This window comes from Lygodium microphyllum, chromosome 28 (assembly GCF_053477565.2).
Source record: "Lygodium microphyllum isolate KBCC chromosome 28, Lygodium_microphyllum_v1.1.10, whole genome shotgun sequence".
Classification (NCBI taxonomy): domain Eukaryota; kingdom Viridiplantae; phylum Streptophyta; class Polypodiopsida; order Schizaeales; family Lygodiaceae; genus Lygodium; species Lygodium microphyllum.
In genome coordinates, this window is record NC_141162.1 from 20,934,339 (window position 1) to 20,940,221 (window position 5,883).

Consider the following 5,883-nt stretch of genomic DNA (forward strand, 5'->3'; position numbering starts at 1 on the left):
TGGACCGCTTATTGTTTCAAGCATTCTAAGCCAAGCACTAATGGCTACCTCTCACATAGCCGACGTGCTATCTATCTCTACGGGTGTAGTGAGCTTACCTCCATGCCCAATCAAGTTGCCTCCTTTCTCGAGCACTCCAGTAGCTCCACGATCCAAGTGCAAGCTTCAAGCAAACTTCATCCTCAAGCTCCATGCTCCAAGCTCCATTGCCACGAGCAAGACAAGAGAAGAGAAGAGAAGAAGAAGAGAGGAGAAGATGGAGAGCTTCTCCACCATGGTCCCTCACCCTCACACACTCACTCAACACACCCTCACACTCCCTCCCTCAAGCACAAGCTCAAGCAAGTAAGAAGAAGAAAAAGAAGAAGAAGAAGAAGAATAGAGCTACTTTTGGCCACACACGAGAATGAGCTTCTCATTCACTTTTCAACTTTATATACAAAACCCTAAATCCCTTTTGGGCAGTCATCCCCTGATCCCCTTTTTTACATGGCTGGCTATGGCATAGGCCTTTTTTCCATTGTCCTCCTATCTTCCTAGCTTCCTTTCTATTGCCCATCTACCTTTACAAATTGCAGGGGTGAGTGCCTGACGCTCTTGAAATAAATCATGGTGTGCCTTGCGCTATTTTACAAAAATGTCAGCATACACTTTTTCTTGTGTACCTTTCTCCTTGATTTATGAATTTTTTGCGCTTCTTGTGTTTCTAGATTCTTCTTGGTGCGCCTTCATCTTCCGTTTTGCTTTTGCCTTGGCCTTGTCTTCTGGTTTAGATTTTCCAGATTTTCCACCTTGTTCGTCTGAGGGTTAACAACTAAGCATATTATAGACCCTCTCCTAAATAGTCCGATTCATATGCTCAGCCATACCATTCTGGGGAGGGGTGTATGGGGTAGTCAATTGATTCTTAATATCCCGCTCGTCACAAAATTGCTCAAAGGCACATGAGACATACTCACCCCCATCATCTATCCTTAGGCATTTTAGTCTATGCCTAGATTAATTCTTTGTGAGAGTAAGCCAATGTTGAAAGATAGCCAAGACATCAATTTTCTACTTTATGGGATAAGCCCAAACCTTACGTGAATAATCCTCAATAAATGTGACAAAGTACTTTGCATGCCCTAATGATTAACAAGGCATGGGTCCATATACATCTGAATGCACAAGAGCCAAAGGCTCACCAATGTATGGAATGCCAGACTTTTTATGTGAATTCCTAGTCTGCCAGTCATATACACAATGATCACATGACTCAAAATGGAAGTAGTCAAAAGGCAGAAGATACTACAAAGCGCTAAGCATTTTCATTCCCTTAAGCAACATGCGCCCAAGACAAGCATGCTAGAGAGATACATGTGGGATAGAACCCATTGACAAAACATGGTCAATAGTACTAGATATAACCAAGGGGTAGAGGCTGCCAGACTTGGCACCTCTTGTAAGAACAAGTATGCCACGAGTTATCTTTCATGCAGAATTACCAAAGCATATATGATAACATGCATCATCAAGTTGCCCAACAATACATAAGGCTTTTAGTCAGTGCGGGTACATGATGTACATTATGCATTAAAAAAATGCTACCAGAGGGAAACTATAGAGTGACATCACCAATGCCAACAATAGCAAGAGACAGATCATCACCTAAGTGGATAGAACCAGATAAACTGCAATAGGTATGAAACCACTCACGGTAGGGGGTCACTTGAAAGGACACACCCAAATCCAAGAGCCAGCACTGTGTAGGCATAGATTGAGCCTCAGTCAGAGGGATCACATGAAGAGGTTGCTAATATGTAGTCACCATTGTACTCCTTAGGTTGCTGCATGACATTTATCTCCTTACTCTTTACGCTTGACTTTGCAAGTATAATATTGTTATCATCAAATTTCTTCTACACTTTCTCTTTCCCCTTTTCTTTGTGCTTGTCATCACGCATCTTATGGCATTGTGGTTGTATGTGTCTTGCTTTTCCACAATAATGGCATGTAAGATCAAACTTGCATCCATGGGACTTGCTACGTTGACGTGACTTAGACTAGAACATCTAAGAGAGTCCTTCCCATGACAATCATTATCTTTCTTGCCACTTTTGCCACCTCTAATGGATAAAGCATGTGAACTGCGGGAAGCATAATTGTTTTTCCTGTTAATTTCTTTAGTCAAAAGAGCACTCTCTACATCTTTCAATTTCAACCCATTAAGTTTGTTGGTATAGATTGCAATACGAAATACATCCCAAGACTCAAGTGAAGTGACAAGTAGAAACAAAGGATGTAGATTATCCTAAAACTCAATACCTTGTTGAAGCAGGTTCTTCATGATAGAATGAAACTAGCTAAAGTGAGCAGACAATGTGGTCCCCTCCTTCATGTAGAGATCCATCAACTGTTTAAGCCAATACATCTGCAAAGCAGGGCTCTACTTTGCATAAAGTTCCTAAATCTTTTCCCGTAGATTCCATTCACTCTGATCTTCATCTTCAACAACATTATTGTGGATCTCTTCAGAGAGTGATAAAATGACAATGGACTTGCATAGTGTATCCAAATCATCCCAAACATCATCATCCATGTTGTCAGGTTTAATACCCAGGTTTCTTAGTGGGTTAATCTGTAATTTTTGCACCAAAAACTACCATATTTGAGACTTTCAGTAGCCATAGTTGGTACTATCCAACTTGGCAATGTTAAACAAAGCTGTATCTTTGAGATGACTAGCCATAATTAGTCAAATAAAGGCAGGCGATGCAAAAAACATGTTGGTGTAATTAGTGGGAAACATGCCAAAAGCCATTGCCAAAACATGCTAAAAATAAGAGAAATGACTAAAATGACCAGCTATTTACCAAATATGACCAAAAGGGTGTCAAACACTAATGATTTTCCTCAATAAATGTTCACAATCTACAATTTACATCTTGCTCAGAGCAATAGGTAAAAGAAGCCAAAAGCGGAGTTATCACTAATACATGACCAATTGCAACTACCAAGAAGCAAATACATCTAATAGTGAGTGAAAAAGAGCAATGGGCACTAAGAATTGTCAACCAAGCAGGGTCTCTGACAAGATACATCTCATAGACATAAAAGTCATGCATGTAATAAGTCTCGGGGTAACAAAAGAGACCAAGCACATGCACAACTGATAGAGCAGTGTAAGTAAAGCTCAATATAGAGCCATTCAAGATGCATACATAATTGACAACACTATGACAAAGATAGGTGCCTACCCAAGAGTAGGGTTTAGATTAGCCCATGAAACATGAGAACTACATACATGAAGCATAGAGAGAGCAGATATATGTCAATGTCCCACGATCTCAAGCTCAATTGCAAAGTCAAAGCTCTATGTACATCCAAATAGGCCAGAATCTCCCACTGGAAGGAAAGTCATATGCAAATGGAGCAAGCACTACTCAAATACATAAATTACATATAATCAAACATTTGACATCCAAGTAGGATACATCCGGTGCATAAATTCCAAAGTAGCTCAAGCCCTTAAAGCATAAAGCACTAAAGCTTCCAAAGTCGAGTAGCTAGAAACCAAATAGAATATCTAAGATCTCCAAAATGCTCAAATACAATCACAGATGAAGCCCCAAATGTCAATTAAACATAGACATTCCAAGTAGCATCCATTTTTTACATAAGCATCAAAGCATGAAGCCTAGATATCAAGCATAGACAATAGGTATAAATTGTCATAAAGAATGCCAATTGTAGTCCAATGCTAGTTAGTGTAGACCAAAATAGAGCTTAATCACTAAAAAGCATTTTGGAACCAAAGCAAAGCATTTTTCAACCTCCATATACATCCATATGGTCAAATGAATCACCTAGGAAGCACTTGTAAGCAATAGGTAGAGCATACACTAACCAAATAGGCTCTATCCCTAGTTATTACAACAGTAAATTCACTATAAAAAATGAGTAAATCAGTCCTCAAATTAAGCTCAAAGCCACCTCAAATCATGGGCATATGATATACCAATGTACTAGAATCAGTGGTACACATCAGTAGTGCATATAGAATGTTGATAAATATGACATATCCTAAGTTATATCCTATGGTTGTATGTATCTAAAGTAGAAGCATATGTAAAGCGTCCTTAAGTTGAGGGTATCTATCACTTTGAGAATACCACTTGTAGTAGACTGAGAGAATGGAAGAATAAAGAGAGATAGAAGAAGATGAACATGAAAAACGGTTGAGCCTCCATATCGGATGTTGTCTACTCTCCGTTGTGCATCTCTCCCCCTTTCTTTTCATTTTGGTATCAGAGCATTCAAGAGGTAGAGCTTCCCATTGGAAACCATCCCGACAATAAATTAATGCTTGCCTCCTTCATTGCCATCAGTAGTTCTGGTGAGAACTGAGATATTGTAATACTCCTTTCCATTAATGGTAGGTGTTGAGGACTCCAAAATGCCAGTGATAGCCACATCATTAGAATCAAAAACCTCCCTCAGACTGTGTCTTAGGCCGGAGGAAGCTTGCTTTTTGAGCAAATAAGAAATGGATTCTAAGAAATTCTCTGGACTTACGTATTCCTTAATGGAGGGCTTATCAATGGGTAGATGTGTGCATATGGCGCCTCACCACAGGTGAGCCACGACGTCTGATTTCCAAGCATTTATGCTGCCAAAGTATGTTCAATGGCCTTTGAATGAACATGTGCAAGCAGTTTCAGAAGAGTTTGAGCACATATCTGGCATATTTGATGTGATTGGAGCCATGTATACCACACACATACTAATCATTGCTTTGAAGATCAATGTTGCATTGTACTTCAACAGAAAATACACCAAAAGGAATTAAAAAAACATCATATTCAATCACCCTTCAGGGTATTGTTGATACCAATGGCATCTTTATTGATGTTTGCATAGGGTGGCCAAGCTCTTACTCTGATGAGCAAGTTTTGTAGAAAAACAGCACCATAGCTGGCCATCGATAGCTCACGATTCCTTTTTTTTAAGTTTTATCTTATAAGGCTTAATAGCCTTATCACTAAGGCTTGAATCTTCTTCAACTAAACTGTGTTCACATTGGACATTGGGAAACTGGTTATTTTGTGGAACTACTTTCACACTGGAGAGTCCATGAACTGGTTATTCTCTGAACTGGTTCATAGTTGGAGATTTCACATTGTTGCAGAGTTGAACTACCTTTTGGAGGCCAATTTTTACTCAAAAATTTATGGGAAAATTTTTGTAGCTTCAGTTTGATATGTACTTCTAGCTTGGCACAAAAAACTGCATAAAAATTGCAGGAAAATTTGTCAATTTTAGATTAATGTTTTTGATGCATTTTGGGTCATACGGACATCGTTTGGTATCCGATTTGGATGGTTCTTGTTGGGAACTGAATGTATGAAATGTTGGCATCATGGATGGATGCATATGACAGTTTTTGGACACATGTATGAAAGTCATATTGTTGGAAGCTATTTTTACATGCGTTTTTGGGCTATTTTTGATGCTTTTTGGTCTTGAATTGGACCATTGATGTTTTGGATTGGGGCATGCTCCTGAATACCATTTGTGGATAGTTTGTATTGCTGGTATTTCTGAATTTTCAGCAACCATAATGTATGAAATGGCATAGATCACTCATATTGTGGGAGACAAATTGACCAAAGACAATTATAGTGTTTGGTCTTATAGGATGGAGAATTTTTTGATGTAGAGGTTTATGGAACCTCATAACATGTGATGATGAATGTCCAAAAGTTCCTAAACATCCAATTGAAGAGAAAAAGAAAGCGTACAAGGATTGGACGGGAAGAACATGAAGGTTTTGCATTGGATCTCCATTATGTATTTCAGAAACATTGATTCCTCATATAAAAAAGGCAAGTACTTGTAAGGAGG